An 18,098-nucleotide genomic window follows, 5' to 3' on the forward strand; every position below is an offset into this window, starting at 1 on the left:
AGGACCTGGGGGTAATTGTGCAGGCAGATATGAAGTTTTCTGAGCAGTGCAGATGGTCTGCAAGAGTAGCTCATGGTGTCTTCTCAGTGATATACAGGAATTTTTCTAGCAGGGATAAGGAGGTGATTATCCCCTTATATAAGGCAATGGTCAGGCCACACCTTGAGTACTGTATACAGGTCTGGAGGCCTCATTTCAAGAAGGATGTAGAGATGCTGGAACGAGTACAGAGAAGGACAACAAGATTAGTGAATGGAACAAAGGGTTGCTCTTACGAAGAAAGGCTTAAGTTTTGCAAATTACAGTGTCTGGAGACTAGGCACTGGCGAGGTGATCTGATAGAGGTGTATAAAGCCTTGAATGGTTTGAGCATGCTCAATGCTGATGGGATTCTTCCTCTTGCTCATAATAATCACTTGAGATGGCATAAATTCAAATTGAGGAAAGACAGATGTAGGATAGATGTGCAGAAATTTGCCTTTAGCCAGCAGGTAGTTGGTTGGTGGAACAGACTTCCATCCCTTGTTGTGGAAGTGGATAGCCTAAATAAATTTAAGGCTCTGCTGGACAGGTATTTCGAACGAACGGAGGGGTGAAGTGGAAGGTTTTTTTTTTTTTTTTTTTTTTTTTTAGCTGATGCTGCATAAGCTTTCTTTCTTGCATCTACTATAATGCTAATGCTATCCCAGTTCGAACCAGATTATGAAGAACTTTTAGAAATGCAGTCACAACTTCATTCTTCACATTAGTATTAAAGAATTTTTAAAATATACTATTTTTTTGAGTCTTTATTGTGTTTTTTAATAAATTATATTGGCCCGCCAAAATTTTTTCTTTTTTTTTTGTGGCCCACTCCTAAAAAAAGTTTGCCCATCAGTGATTTAAGCTATCAACTTCCATCTGTCGTGGAAGTTGTAGCTTAAATAAATTCAAGGAAGAACTAGACAAACTTTCTGATTGAATGGATGGGTAAAATGGTTATTTGGAATTTGGCTGATGCTGTATAAGTTTGCTTTCTTGCATCATATGCCTCTACTATGCTAAGTTAGAAAAAAAGATGCTGCATCTACTTTTATCAGCAGTCAGAGAGAAAAGCTTTCAGCTTTCATTTTATCTTGATGAGATCAAAGGTTTTGAGATACTTTAAGAGTTTGTGGTGGATGGATTTATCCATTACTTTGGAAAGAGTAGAAGTAAGTGCAATGGATGAACAGGCAGGAAAGATGTCACCCTTTTTAGGAACCAAATGAATGTCAGAACTTTTAGGAGTCAAATGAATGTCCAGGCAAAAGGAAAAATACTAGTGGAATAAGAAAGTGTAAAAAGGCAACGTAGAAAAGGAGCAAGCTCCGAAACACAGCTTTTGAGGGCGCCTCCGTAGCTAGGTGGGCAGGAGCAGCAGTGCATAGCACATGCTTCTTGATTAGACCGGGGTTCGAGCCCGTAACTACCAAATACAGAGGATGCGGAAAGGTCAGGGAATGATCACTGTATATCCCCGGAGCAATATGGCCTTAGTTGCTAATGCTCCTAAAACCAAATAACAATAACAAAACAGCTTTTGCCATCAGGGAATGGAGCTTTCTTGGCATCAACATTATTCAGAATTCTAACATCCTTCTGTCAGAAAACCACAGGAGGCATTCAGTGATGTGCTGAGTATGGTAGGTGGTTTCCAGAGGTGGTCAATACAAGAGTTAGATAAAAGGTAGGGTGCTAGTAAGATGGCTTTATCTTTATGAAGATGCAATAGAACCATCAGGAGTACAGTATGGTATAGCCAATAAATATCTTTGGCAAGAGGTAAGAATACTCGACTGCCATTTGAACAAGGGGCAACTTTTCTACTCTTAACCTGTTCAAAACCAATTAATAACTGTTTTACAAATAGTGCAAACTTTAGTGTAGGCAGAGTGAAGCTGGAGAATTGTGATATGCAGCATTCTTATCTTGAACAGCCTTATTACATTTATTTGAAAACAAAGGCTACAACTTATTTTAACCTTTAATTATAAGGAATTATAAGGGATGCAATTTTAAGGTAGAATGTGGATTAAAGGTTTTCACCACTACACGAATGTTGCAAATGCTGGGATCAGAAGATTTAAAACATTAGTTCAATCAAGGAAAGGAGAAATAGAAATAACACAGTTCATTCCACTTCACAATTCTGTAAAGCTAAACATGAGGCTGCAAATGGTCATGAGAGAGACTCCACTGGAGAAGAGACCATCAACCAAGTTGTGATCTGGGGTGCCTAGAAGACCATCAACATTGATGGTCTTCAAGGCACCCCAGAAGACCATCAACATTGATCATGTACTTTGGTAGACTGTCTTGAGAAAATAAATGTGAATAACCATTCACCTTTTTTTTTCTCAAGAAAAAAAGAGAACGGCTATTCTTCAGATTGGACTAATGTTAGATGTAGGTTCCCCCAAGAATCAGTTCTGTGACCATTATTGTTTCCAATTTTCTTAAATCGCATTGACAAAGGGAGATGGCGCGATGTCAAAATTTGCAGATGATATAAAAATTATGAGTGGTTAATGATCAGTGTCAAGCATCCCTCCTACTAGATGTCTACGATGGGCTTCAAGGATAGTCAGAAAAGTGGCAGTTATGTTTCCATGGTGTTCTATCAATCTTTTATTGAATATTTGCTTGTAGAGATAAGGAGGTCATAATCCCAATGTATAAAGCAATTGTATCACCATGCTTAAAATACTGTGTCCAAGTAACAGGACTGCACCTGAAAAAAGGACATGAGGAAGATAAGTTTCTTGAAAGGATCTAAGGAAGGGTAATCTACTTGAGAAGATCTAAGAAAGGGTAATCTGCTTGGAAGGATCTACAAAAGGCTGCCCATATGAGGAGTGACTTGGAACACTTTTCAGCAACAAAGCTTAGTACCAGGCACCTGAGAAGAGATATTAAATTATTAATGAAGGCGAAATTTTCACTGTTACAATTTATTCCTGAACTAGGAACAATGAATTTAAATCACATGGGAAGGGGAAGTTGAGACTGACATCTCGGAAAAATTCGAAAATCAGCTGGACAGTAGCCTACATGAGGGGAGAAGCACATTTATTTATTATTTATTTATTTTTGTTTATTATTATTATAGGTGTTACCTAAGGAGGATTCCCATACAGACAACCACTCTCTCTTTGTAAAGTTAGTATCTCTGCATAACCATTCTTTGGTAGTGTAGGCTCTGTGTTTAGTGTCACTGCATTGTATGGCTGCTGATGCAGAAACCAGCCAGCAGGTCTAACCTAGAGAGCTATTGGCAGATGGTCTGCTTCCTCATGCCATGAGTAGGCAAGCTATCTACTCATGTTGGACTGCCTCTAACACCAAAAGGATTATGGCTGGGGGGGGAAGAAGTGGGACTGGGAAATTCCCCTTCCCTCAACAAAATCATACAGTCCTACAGAAGGAGCCATAAGATTTGCATCGAGTAGTAAATCAACCACATGATACTAGGCAAGTGTTAATGGCTGCCTGACATGCTTGGCAGGAGTGATAAATATTCTTGTTCTGCAACTCCTAACTCTATTAGGGGATGCAGGAAAAGAGTATGACACACCATTCTCAATCACCAGTTGTTTTCCAGTGCATATATGCTCTATACGAACACACAGCATTAATACCTACCAGTGCTGGGCAAGTACTAATGCTGTGTGTTCATAGAGTGTATGCCCCCCCCCCCCCCCAAGAACATCAGGATCAGGCTCACCAACTCCACTGCATGCATACCACGTTCAGGATTGGGTGTGTGTGCCCTCACTTCAGAAGTCTTGGCCATTCAAAGAACAGCATCAACATAACATATGCAATTTTGATCAGTCCCAAAGAGCTTACATTTTGAGATTGTGATCTGATTTCGTGACAGAAATTAAATGTGCCCTCATTATCAGTAAATCAATTTGAAATGAAGCGAGGCATGATTCATATAAACAGGGGTGAGATCAACAACTAAAAAGCAGTAAGGATGACATGAAGTATTAGGGTACTTTGGGGGGTGGATTATTACTTATTAGTATGATTACTAGTTTTTCTGTGCTTACTATAGGTGGATAGGGACTGGAAGGGGAGGGGGATAGTTACATAAGAATGGCACACTCCTTACGCTGGTAACAAAGAAAGGACTCATCAGTTGAAATACGATTATTTACATAACTGACCCTGGAATACATCCTCGGGTTACACAGGAAATGAACTCATAACTCACAGTGGAATTGACTGCAGCCATTCCCATCTGAGTCATTCAATCAGTGTTGTAACATTCCAGCTCAATCTTGTATTAACCATTATGAAGGTAAAATTTATAAAAATATCACAAAATAAACTACTAATTTAAGTGAAAAAAATCAATATAAGTATATCCAAAGTGCACTGATCAGCTACCTTTAAAATGCACTTTAATTAAACAGAAATTATAAAAACATATTCAATAAAGCTAAAATGAATTTGAAGCAAGTCACCTGTTACACTTAGCTGATGATCAACTTATTTTTAAAACCAAAGTAAAACTAATCCTTTAGGATGAACTGCTTATGCCAACCCCAGACTACTGCACAGAAATACCTAAAATTATAAATTACAAATCATAACATAATCTTAAAAACGATTTATAACATAAAATTATGTAAACTGAAATAGAGCCAAAATTTACCAAGAAAAATTTTCATCCTCAAGATGAGTTAAGGAAATCACATTGCAACCAAGTGAATTGTTGGACTTTTCCAAACTTGGAAAAAACATTTACAGTGGAAAAGTGAAATAGCTTCAGCTGCTGTACTAAAAACACTCTTGGAAAATATCCTGCACAACATCTTTATACATTACTAAGCCACTGTAAATGGTGCACAGGTTATCAAGAATGCTATTTTGAAAAAGAACTAATTCCAAAACTGAAGACACTCCAAACTTTGAATAACAAATAGAGTTCACACATTTTTCAATCTGCACCCCCCATTCACAGTTGCAGCCGACTTTCAGTGACTTTAATGGGCGAGCTGCCTCCATGCTGGCTGATCTTCAACAGCTTCTTCCAAGTCCTTCATGCTCGTGCCAGTGTCGCTCTTGATGGTGTCAAGCCAGCATGTTCTTTGCAGACCTCTTCTCCTTGTTCCACTGACCTTTCCTAGCATTATCAATTTATTCTTGAGCTCGTTCATAAAATTTAATAATACTGGAGTAGCCAAAAAAAACTGGAGTAGCTCACCAAGTCTTTCTCTAGCGGTGGCACTATTATATGGCTGTACAGGACTTTGTTAATTAAAATTCGGTCTTTAAAAATCTATCTTTTCCGATAAGGTGATATTTTGTCCCAAAATTAGATACAACTAATCAATATGACAAACCTCTCCACCTAATTAAAGTCTCCTGCATCCATATGGCTATTACTAATACAAACTTGTCTCAGTACATTATTAATTTCAAACCATACAGCTTTTGTTTTCATACAGCTTTCAGTCCATCTATATGGACTTTTAATACTCACTATTAACAACTTTTCCTGCTCCATTAACATTTCCCATACACACACACACACACTCTCTCTCTCTCCACCATAATAACCCTTTTCAATATTTAAAAAACCATGCACAGATCCCTCCCATACTCAATGTTTTTCCATCATTTGTCTCACAGCAAAAATTAGAGCCATGGTCAATCAACCTTTTCTGAAGCCACTCTGCTCTTCCCTCATCCTACTTTCACCCATTTCTTGTACTTTCCTCTCCAATATTCTTTCTATTATTTCCCCATGTGACTACTCAGGGCAATCCTATAATTCTCACACTTTTTCCTGTCTCCCTTTTTATATAGAGACACAATCAATCCTCTTTTCCAGTCTCTCAGTATCCTTTTCTCCTCCTATACTACTTTCATTACTCCGTGTATCCACTGCAATCTTGATTGGCCAGCACATCTTATGAGTTCTAGTCACTTCATCACACAATGGCAATTTAACACCCCTTTTTATCTTTTCCATTGCTATAACCAATTCACTTCTTGATCAATCTCTCTCTCTCTCTCTCTCTCTCTGACTCATTTATTGATTTTTACATCTCTTTCTAAAGGCCCTATTCTTCCAGAGAGTAGCCTCCTTTGCTCTCCTGTTCCACCCCTTCCTCTGTAATCGCAACCAAAGCCTTTTTAATTCCTCCTCTATTCCTTGTAATTCATTCTCATGCCTCAGTTTCTGTTCTCTATACATTTTCCTATATTTTCATTTTTTAGTAGAGTGGGGAAGTTGCAAGGGTGATTTTGTGATTGCCTGAAAACAGTTGGCCAATAGCTCCAGTTAAGCTGTAACTATATGTTTTCAAAACCAAGGAAACCAGGAAAACCAGACACAAAGTTATAAATGGGAGCCAAATGATTTTGTTATAAGTGAGAAGAGAGTGAATGAGAAATTTCTGAAGTTAAAAGTAAATAAGGCACCTGTGGCTGATGGAATCTATCCAGTGATATTAAAAGCAGCAAAAGAGGTAAGAAAACACCTGACCATAATTATAAGAGCACAATGGATACAGAGAAGTTTTCTACAGATTGGAGGTATGTGAATGTATCTCCTATTCACAAAGGGGGAATCAGAGGGCAATGTGACAAATTATAGCTGTGTAAGGAAACATGCTTAAACTAAAACTTAAAAAGAAAGCAAGTATTGTTCCAGTTGTTCCAGATTTTTAGTTCCATTTTGAACAGCAGCCCCAATAATATCTACAAATGATTCAGAATTAAGGACAAAAATAGTATGAATAATGTCCCACTCTATTTATGCTTAAGCCTAATTCAAAATTTCATAATTTGAAATTTTCTGGGTAAAATAATGGAGTCATTAGTTAAAAAAGTATTGTGGGATCATCTTAATATTCCATACAAAAGACTAGTGTACAAATCGGAATAACTTGGAATTATGGGAAAGTTACTGCTATGGAAAGTGGGGTGGTTGAGTGTCAGAAAACAGAGGGTAGTTATAAAGGGTCACTGCTCTTCTTTGACTAATGTTATTGCTCATGGTTTGGTGCTGAACCCTTTATACTGGTTACAGTATTTATTAATTGAAGGTACTGTCTAAATTTTTAGATGATATAAAGGTTGGGAAGCATGGTTAATAACAGGAATCAAGGCAGGCTACTGCAGCAAGACCTAGATAAATTAAGCAGAGCTGAGAAGTGGCAATTGAGATTTAACATTGTAATTGCAAGATACTACACATATGGGAAGCAGTAATCCAAAAATAACATACCAATTAGGGGTAACTGAACATTCCAACAGGAAGTTCCCTGAACAGTGCAAACTAGGGATTAGAACAGCTCATGAGGTTCTATCAATGATATGAAGGTACTTTGCCAGCTGGGACAAAAAGGTAGTTATTTCATTACATAAAGCAAAGGTTAGACCACATCTTGAATACTGTACACAGGTCTGGAAGCCTCATGCCTGACGTAGTCGAGTGGTCAGGAGCGAGAGTGCATAGCACGCGTTCCTTGAGTGGACCGGGGTTCAAGCCCGTGACTACTAAATACGATAAATATTTGTATTGACGATTTACTGTAAACTCTACTGACTTGGTTGTCGTGCCGGAGTATAAAGAGAAAAAATTTATTTATTTATTTATTTATTTTAAGAAAGATGAGGAGCTATTGGAACGGGTGCAGAGAAGAGTAACCACAAAAGGGGTTAAGAATACAAACAATCCAATCAAAAAGAATCAAGAACATAAAGGTGGTACTGCAAATTACATTTGAAAACTATGCATTGCAAGGAAACCTGGTTGAACTGTTTTAGGCTTTAAATGGTTTTTCTCAGAGAACACACATAAGGGTACACATACACAGAAGAAATTTAAGAAAGAATTGGACATATATATAATTAGATGGGATGGACAGATGAGGGTAGGATTTTATTTATTTTTTTTTTTTTTTTTTAACAACAATAATAAAAATAACAACAGTTCCAGTACTAACATACTTCTTCAAGATCATAGATTGAACCAACACTGAGCTGGATGAGATTATGAAATCGACTAGAGTAATGAAACCCAAGAGCCACCAACAACACCAGAATTGATACATTAATGGACTGACCGTAGCCTGGAAAGAAGGAGAGCGGAGTTTGATAGATCTTATTGAACAACAGAAGGCAATTAAGAAACTGAAAAATTACTTACAGAAAAACACAGTGGTAATTTACCATGCCATAAGGAAGTTAGACAAGTGGCACACCCAGCTCAACCTCAACAAGGAAACCCCACCTACCTAGATGGAAGAAACGAAGACAGAAAGATAGGCAAAGAAGGCCTTCCATGACAGACACTACAGTGACCTTCATCAAGACTACATACATAAGGTGGCTTCCAAAGCATGTTTCACTAGTAGGAGGTCTTCCCCTGAGACGGAAGGATTCGTACTTGCCATCCAAGACAGGGTAATCAACACCAGGAACTACAGGAAATACATCAACGATCTTGGTGTAACAGATGACACATGTAAATGATGCCACCTAGCCCCAGAAACAATACAGCAGATCCTCACAGAATATAGGATGATCACCCAGACAGAGTACGCTCATAGACAGCATATCGTATTACAAATACGAACCCCAGGCTATATTAGAGACCCCTACTCACAAACTATACTACTGAGAATGCACCATAATAACAGATAAGATGATCTCACACAGACCAGACATAACTCTCATCAACAAGAAGGAAATTGCTAGCAACTTGATCAATATAGAAGTGCCAACAATAGCAACATCCAGAAAACCATTGAGGAAAAGATCAAGAAGTATAAAGACCTAAGAAAGGAAGTCAGAGAAATGTGGCATACGGAACAAGTAATGTCCAAACCGATCACTGCGCCAACCACCAGCATAGTACCAAAGAGCCTCCACAAAAACTTAGCATGCAATAGGTCTCCCAGAAAACATGTACAGGGAATTACAGAAAGCTCGAACACTGCAGGATAGTAAGAACGTTCCTCAACCAACTTCCACATATCTAACATGCAACCATTCTTCCCCATACACTCCTACTCTCGTTTTCCCTTTCCCAGTGTTTATATTATATCACACCAAACAGACTCAACATTGCACTGTCCACTCATGTCAACTGGATGCACTTCCTTAGATTTTGTGTGTTTCGAAGTGCATCCAGTTGACATGGGTGGACAGTGCAATGTTGAATCTGTTTGGTGTGACATAAACAATGGGAAAAGGAGAATGAGAGTGGGAGTGTGTTATAGGCCTGATGAACCTGATAAATACAAAACAAACAGTTCTGCAGAGAAATAAAGTGGGCCAGTAAATCAGAATGTCTTGTAATGGGGGATTTTAACTTTCCAGATATTGATTGGAACTTATGGATTGGTCACTCGTGTGCTAGCAAGAATTTTGTGAATTTATTGAGGGGTTATTTTCTACAGCAATATGTTCGAGGGGCAACCAGAGGGAGTAATACTCTTGATCTGATTATCAGCAGTGATTTTTTAAATTCTATACAGTGGATAAACTGATGATGTTACCATGGTGAATTCTAAATGGGAAGCCTTCAGGGACTTATTCTTGGAGGCTACTAGGTTTTTCATACCAAATAAGAATACTGTTCAAGATTCAGGCTTAAATGGATGCCAGATGAATTAATGAGGCCTGTGGCAGAGTAAAAAAATGCATGGGATGCATATAAATTATCATGCGACACAGAAGCCTACAGCTTCTGTAATCAAGTCACAAAGAGGGTTAGACAGGCAATAGAAGATTACAAGGAATCCTTGGCAAAGAAAAACAGCAAAGAGATCTTTACTTATGTAAACTCTAGAAGGAAGGAGGTGAATCAGTTTGGTCCACTTGACGTTGGTGGTTCGACTGTTGATGATCCTGCTCAGAGAGCTGACAAACTGAATGAGTATTTTGCATCAACATTCACACATGAGGAGTTATTCAAGGAGGGGAATGCCAGAGGTTCATCAAACTCTAACAGAGAGCTAAGTGATGTTGTAATAATCGAGAGCAAAGTGGAGGAGAAATTGTTGAATAATTGGAGAAAACATAAAAAAGGCACCTGGGGTGGATGGAATCTATCCAGTTATACTGAAGGAGTCAGCAAGTAAAGTTAGTAAACCCTTAACCATAATTATGAGAGCATCCTTAGATTCAAGGAAGGTCCCCATAGACTGGAGATGTGCAAATGTATCCCCAATTCACAAAGGTGGTTCAAAGGATGACACAAATAATTATAGACCTGCTAGTTTAACTTCTGTTCTGGGGAAAATAATGGAGTCACTGGTTAAAGAGGTGATACAGGATCACCTAGACAAGACTGCAGTAATAGTTCAGACAGCATGGTTTTGTTAACAGGAAGTGTTGTTTGACCAATTTGATTGGATACTATGATGTGGTCACAAAGAAACCAGATGCAAACAATAATTTTGATATCATATACTTGGATTTCTGGAAAGCTACTGATTTGATGAACATGGAAGACTGCTGCACAAATTGGAGCGGTATGGCATTAAGGGCATTGTTGCAATGGATAAAGGGATGGTTGAGGCAGAGAATGGTAATAAACGGATACAGCTCTACGTGGTCTAATGTTATTAGTGGAATCCCCCGGAGTTCGGTGCTGGGCCCATTGTTGTTTTGTGTATTTATCAATGATATCGATGAAAGTATATCAGGCTTAATGTCCAAGTTTGCAGATGATACAAAGGTTAGTAGGGATGTTAATGACACTAAAGACAGTGCTGCAACATGATCTAGAAAAGTTAAGCAGATGGGCTGAGAAATCACAACTGAAGTTTAACATTGACAAATGCAAAGTACTGCATATGGGTAGCAGTAACCCAAGAGAAACACACCAACAGTTTGGTACTACACTCAGGAGGTGGACAATGAAAAAGACCTGGGTGGTAATATGCAGTCAGATATGAAATTCTCTGAGCAGTGCAGATGGGCTGCCAGAGAAGTTCATGGAGTTTTGCTAGCAGAGACAAGGAGGTGATTATCCCTTTGTATAAGGCAATGATCAGGCCACACCTTGAGTACTGTATACAGGTCTGGAGGCCCCATTTTAGGAAGGATGTAAAGTTGCTAGGACAAGTACAGAGAAAGGCAAAAAGATTGGTGAGAGGAACAAAGGAGTAAATTTACGAAGAAAGGCTTAAGTTCTGCAAGTTGCAGCATCTGTAGACTAGGCACCTGCGGGGTGATCTGATTAGGTGCATAAGCACTTAAATGGTTTGAGCAGGCTCAATGCTGATGGGATACCTTCGCTAGCTCAAGACTAAGAACCTGAGGGGGTATAGATTCAAACTGAGGAAAGGACAATTGTAGAATAGATGTGCAGAAGTTTGCCTTTAGCCAGCGGGTAGTTGATTGCTGAAAGAGACTTCCATCTGTTGTTGTGGAAGTTGATAGCTTAAATAAATTTAAGGCTAAGCGAGAAAAATATACTGGTGTGCAAAATTTAAGGACCAGTCAGGTTTTCACCTGCAGCTTCTGATAGGAGTGGCCTTTCAGTTAAATTGGGAAAAGCATACCAAAGGAACCTCATGAGGTACAGAAATGATGAAGGAAACAACACTAGCACAACAACGGAAACAAAATGGTACAGAGGGACTTTATTCAAAAATGGCAACATAGCACTGGCTGCCATGATACAGATGCATCACTGCCAAAGATGGAACAAAGGGAAGAGGTGGACCTCAGTAGGAGATATGGCCATTCCTAATGTGGATGCATGCTTTGCACCACTTGTCCATATTTAGAACAATGTTGTTGATAGGTTTTTGTGGTAACATCGTCCATCAGTGCCTCTATCAGTGGCATCTTCAGCTGGTGAACATTTTTTGTGGGTGTGGACATGCTGTTGGGCGAGATCCCCAGAGGGTCCCATATATTGTTGTTGTTGTTGTTATTTTGGTTTTTAGGAGCATTAGCAATTAAGGCGATATTGCTCCAGGTATATGCGGTGGTCATTACCTGACCTTTCCGCATCCTCCGTATTTGGTGGTCACGGGCTCAAACCCCGGTCTAATCAAAAAGCGTGTGCTACGCACTGCTGCCCCTGCCCATCTGGCTGCGGAGGCACCATCCCATATATGTTCAATGGGATTTAGAACGGGGGAAACAGGCAGGCCAATCCATATCAATGTCCGCACTTTTCAAAAGCATATCAACAGCTGCAGTGCGATGGGGTGTGGCGTTATCATCCATAAACATGAACTCGGGGCCAATTGCACCTCAGAACAGATGCACATGGGGAAGGATTACCTCAGTACAGTAACGTGCACCGGTTACAGTACTGCCTTCCAGTATCCGGAGTTGTGTACATCCATCCAAGATAATGCCTCCCCAGACGAGAACACCTCAACCGCCATATCAATCGCTTTCAGTGATGTTTGAGGGGTGATATCATGTGCCGACCTCTCACCAGATTAGCTGACGTCCAGAATCGCTGCTGAGACTGAATCTACTCTCATCAGTAAAGAGTACCTTAAGTAAAGATTTTGTGGTTTTAACCTTTAGAAATAGTGTTGGTCCTTAAGTTTTGCACACCAGTGTATTTGGATTACTGGATGGGCGAAATGGGAAGTTTTTTTATTTTTTTATTTGGCTGATGCTGTAGAAGCTTTCTTTCTTGCATCATATGCCTACTAATGCTAAAAGTGCTAACTTGAATTTATTGACCTGATATTGGCAAATTAGATGCACAATTTGTTGGTACCACTCAAAAAGTTTTATTTCAATCTCCTTTTGTTTTACACCATGAATTCGTTGCCTGATTTTTATCACTGCTCCAATGTCACACACTTCAAGTTTTTCGGTCTTTCAGTACTGTAGATAAAGTAGGTAAAGAGATGTATTCCTTTGCAATGTCTTTAACTTCGATTCATCCTATCAGTCTCTTGTATAATTTTCAATTTAATTTCCAGGCTTAATTCTGTCTGTTTATGTTTTTTTTGTCATAACAAATTTTAAATTAATTTAAAGACATGTTCCAAAAAAAAAAAAAAAAACAAAGAGCTCAGATAAAATGGCACTAAAAATAGATTATGCTGTACTGTAACAAAAGACTCTTTGAACTGATGTAATGTAAATATTGTAACTGACCTTAATCCCGTGGAGAGTGAGGGAGTGTTATGTTGTTGTTGTTATTTGGTTTTTAGGAGCATTAGCAACTAAGGCCATATTGCTCCAGGAGGAGCAATATGGCCTTAGTTGCGGTGGTCATTTCCTGACCTTTCTGTATCCTCTGTATTTGGTGGTCACAGGCTCGAACCCCGGTCTAATCAAGAAGCGTGTGCTACGCACTGCTGCTCCTGCCCACCTGGCTACGGAGGCACCAGTGAGGGAGTGTACGTAAACAATTTAGAAAAACTTTTTTTATTCTTTTGTTAATTTAAGCTCATTCTTCACAATGACATTTTTCAGAGTGTGTTTAAGTTGTAGCTACAATAAAATGGTTTTTTTTACACAAAAGTAAATTCTAACAAGTCAGTGCCATCCTTTGGGAAGCAGGGAACCGCGTGGCCTTAGGCAATAATCAGACAGCTGTGCCAAGTTTTGTATTAAACATACAAAATAACAATATTTATTTCTCATTGGGTGAAAAAGAACTACATATTACCCAAATTTTGTAATAAATGAATATATTTACATATAAAAGCATATCCTTTTGCAGGGGAATGGCATGTGCTTCATATAAATGAGTACTTTGTATAAACCGAGTTTGTATTAACGTGATTTTACTGTAATAAGATGGTAACCGTACACAACCAACCATCCCATGCACATGGTCACAGTACCTGTCATGGAGGCAGAAGAAGCCCCATAAAGGAGAAAAAGGTTTTTTTATTATTATTATTATTATTATTATAAAGGGAGTGCAATTAGCCCACTGTTATAATACTGGACCACCAATGTCATGGACCCAGGTTTATCACCCACCACTGGATGTCAAAGCTAAAACAGGTCCACACTTCATAGATGGATAAAGATGACTTGTAGAAATATTGAACATACTGCATCAAGTGTGGCGCTGTCTCTGCATATCGCTACCACAACTAAAGGGCAAGACCATCCTGCCCAACCAACTGGAAGTGCTTCCTGCACAACTGCGCTCATGACCACCCAGTGACCACTGTAACAGCCAGGAGGGAAGAAGCCAACACATAAAGCGGAGCATCAAAATGAAAACATTCATCATGTGAGCAAACCATGAAGTAATGAAACCAGAGACAGACAGACAGACAGACATGACAATGTACAGCACGAAACTACACACAAAGTGGCTGGAACAATTCCCAACTGTTCAGGTCACTGAACAGCAACTAGCAGACCAGAGATGAACCATTGTCAAGAAGAACATGATAGCTCCTGCAATCTGGGAAAAATCATACAGGATGTGAGCGACCAATTACAAACAACGAATACAGACCCAACAGAACCAGAACTGGATGAGGAACAGCAAGTACAAGAACTACAACCCAGAGCAGCTGAAGTGGAAACATACAAGCTCACAACATCCAGAATAGAAGAATGGAATTAAGCCCTAGCAAAATTCAAGGGAATGGACCACACAAAGACCCACGCCATACCAAAGCAAAAAACCAATGGAATTCTGTAGCAAGTCACAGACCAACTCAATAAGCAAATAACACCGGATTATCTCAACAACGAAGTAATGCTAGATATCATCTTCACAGCCATTTACTGTGCCACTGTAGCTACCAGGATTAGCGGAAGGAAAACCAAAGAATAACATAACACAAAATGCAAAGAAAAAGAACCACCAGCCTGGGAAAGAAGAGATAGCAATGAAGATAGGCCAACTGACCCAGTACCAATGGAGTAACTAAGAGGTTGATCAGGAAAGTGAAAGCCATCCTCAAGAAAGACAACACCCACAGCAAACATAAGACCTACAATCAGTGGATAGAAGAATGCCTTGACACCCTTAAGCAGAAACTCCTTGCACTTAGCAAGAGACTTTGCCATTACAGGGAGCGTGCCCAGAGGAAAACAGACAACAGGACACTTGATGAAAACCAGAGAGTCTTCTACGGGAAAATTAGACAAGAAGAGAAGGAAAGCAAGAGACCACCAACCAGAAGGTACTCGAGTTCTGTGGAAATGTGTGACGCAGTGATGTTAGCCAAAACAGATAAGTGCCCTGGATAGATCTAGAAAAAAGAAAACCAAAAATGTACAAGAGACAACAGAATGGGGGATTTGGGAGGAAGATGTACAACAGTCAATCAGGAAGTCCCAGAACAGGCTAACCCCAGGAAAAGATATCCACAACTACTGGTATAAGAAGTTAAGCTGCATGCACAGGCACATAGCAGAGTAGTTTACCCAGATAATAATGCACCCTGACATAATCCCAGAGTCTCTGACTCAAGGAATCACCTACCTGAAGGCCAAGGACAAAGACACCACAAACTTAGCAAAGTACAGACCAATCACCTATCTCCCAACAATGTACACGATCCTGACCAGCTGCATAACTAAGAAGATATCAGACCACTTGAGAGCCAGAACATCATGGCCGAGCACCAGAAGGGATGTAAGCAGATGAGCAAAGAATGAAAGGAGCAATTGACCATTGACGCTGCAGTTATGGAGCAAGCCTACAAGCACCACAACCTGTACACAACCTACATCAACTACAAGGCCTTTGACTCCATGCCCCATAGAGACAGTGAAGATCTGCAAAATCAACCCAACACTGACACACTTATCAGAAGCAACCATGACAAAATGGAGGACCACAATTAATGTCAAAAACATCACGACCAGAGCAATACTCATCAGAACAGGAATCTTCCAGGGCAATACCCTGAGCCCACTACAGTTTCATCTAGCACTCAACCCACTGTCCACCATGCTCAATAACAGCAATTACACCTATACACTAAAAGAAGGGAGGAATAACCTGTACACGGTCTCTCAACTGATGTACATGGATGACATCAAAATATGCCGCAGCCAAGAATCAACTCCAACAGCTACTCCAGATCACTCCATTCCAAAGATCCATGGGCTGCATCAAGGACGTCCAGTAGGATGAAACTACCAGCTGAAGACTGGTGAAGAGATTGAAGCCGTGACAGATGGATAGATACACAAATATCAAGGATGATGCAGGTCCATGAGTTAGAACACAAGGAGATCAAGGTCTGTCTGACTAAGAAATACCATCAGAGACTGAGAAACCTACTAAAAAGCAAAGCTGAATGGCAAAAACATGGTCACAGTCATAAACATTTATGCAGTCCCAGTATTAACATACTCCTTTGGGATCATAGATTGGACTAACACCAAGATGGAGGAGATTATGAGATTGACCATGATAATGATGACCAAGAGGCACCAACACCAACCGAAGTTGGCAACTGAGAGACTGACCATAACCCATAAAGAAGGAGGGAGGGGATTGGCTGACCTCACTGAACAACAGAAGGCAATTAAGAACCTGGAGGATTATTTCCAAGAAAACACAGCACCAATCTACCAAGCCATAAGAAAGATAGACAAACAGAATACAACAAGAAGAAGAAACAAAGAGAGAAAGATGGACGAAGAAGACTCCATGGTAGACACTACAATGATCTCCATCAGTACTACATAGATGAGATGGCTTCCAAAGCTTGGCTCACAAACAGAAGTCTCTTCCCCAAGACCGAAGGATTCATGCTCACCATTTAAGACCAGGTAATCAACACCAGGAACTACAGGAAATACATCGGCAAGGGCCCCAGAGTAACAGATGACCATATTGACAATGCCACCTAGCCCAGAAACAATCCAGCCATAGGATGCAAGGTGATCACACAGGCAGAGCATACTCAAAAACATGTTCAGGTAGCTAGGATAATACATCAGAAGCTAGTGCAAAAATACCAGCTGATTAAAGAAAGTTTACCATATTACGAGTCTCAGGCCATACCAGATCCCTCTACTCAGAGATTATACAGGGACCGTGCCATCATAATGGACAAGCCGATCCAGCACAACAGACCAGACATAATGCTCATCAACAAGGCAATGGCTATCTACCTGATGACATAGCAGTGCCCAAGACCAGGAACCTCCAGAAAACAAACAAGAAAAAGATCACGAAGTACTCAGACTTAAGGCAGGAAGTCAAAGATATGTGGCATATGGTGCAAGTAATGACCATCCCAATGATCGTGTCACTTTGGCACCAACCACTGGCATGGTGCCAAAGAGCCTCCATAATAACTAGCAATGACTGCCTCCCAGAGAATACTTACATAGAACTCCAGAAAGACACGATCCCGAACACCTGTAGGATAGTAAGAGTCCTCAACAAACAGTAACAATAATAATATTAGTAATCAGACACAGCCAAACACCCCATGTACTTGGTACCAGTCACAGGGTGGAAAAAGTCCCATATAAAAGGAGAAAAGATTTTTATTAATAACAATAATAACACGAGACCAAAAATCAAAGAATAAGAGTATACTTAGACACTTTGAAGCAGAAACTTCTCGTAATTAGCAAGAGAATATGCCAGTAGAAAGAGAGCACCTAGAGGAAAACAAACAATTAAATCTTCGACGAGCACCAAGAGCTTTCTACAGAAGTATCAGACAAGAGAGGAAAGAAGGTTAATGGAAAACCAGAGCAAAAGACAATCGAGCAGTAAAGAGGGAACATATGGAGCAGTAGACATAACAGCCAAGTCCCTCGATAGAACTAGATCGGAAGAAAACCAACAACATATGAGAGAAGACAGATTGGAAGATTCATGAGGAAGAAGTCCAACAGGCGATCTGGAAGTCCCACAACTGGCAAACCTAAGGATAGATAACATCCACAACTACTGGTATAATCAATTCGCCTGCACACACACACACACCAGAATCTAGCAGAGCATTTCACCCAGATGTCACCCAGAAACAATCCCAGAGTTTCCTTATCAAGGAATCACATACCTGAAGGCTAAGGACCAAGATGCAAGAAACCTGGTGAAATATAGGACAATCATCTGATCTGTCCCCCAACTTGTACAAGATCCTGGGCAGCTGCATAGCCAAGAAGATATC

The 18,098-nt window shown here is 39.8% G+C and overlaps 1 protein-coding gene across 1 annotated transcript in view; it reads right to left on the reverse strand.

The window, feature by feature from the left end:
* The window catches only part of LOC150076266 (GRIP1-associated protein 1-like), a 370,153-nt gene that overhangs the window by 181,825 nt on the left and 170,230 nt on the right, over positions 1-18,098 (reverse strand). The window lies entirely within an intron of this gene.

This window comes from Mastigoproctus giganteus, chromosome 13 (assembly GCF_048544385.1).
Source record: "Mastigoproctus giganteus isolate SK-2022 chromosome 13, ASM4854438v1, whole genome shotgun sequence".
In the NCBI taxonomy this organism is placed as follows: domain Eukaryota; kingdom Metazoa; phylum Arthropoda; class Arachnida; order Uropygi; family Thelyphonidae; genus Mastigoproctus; species Mastigoproctus giganteus.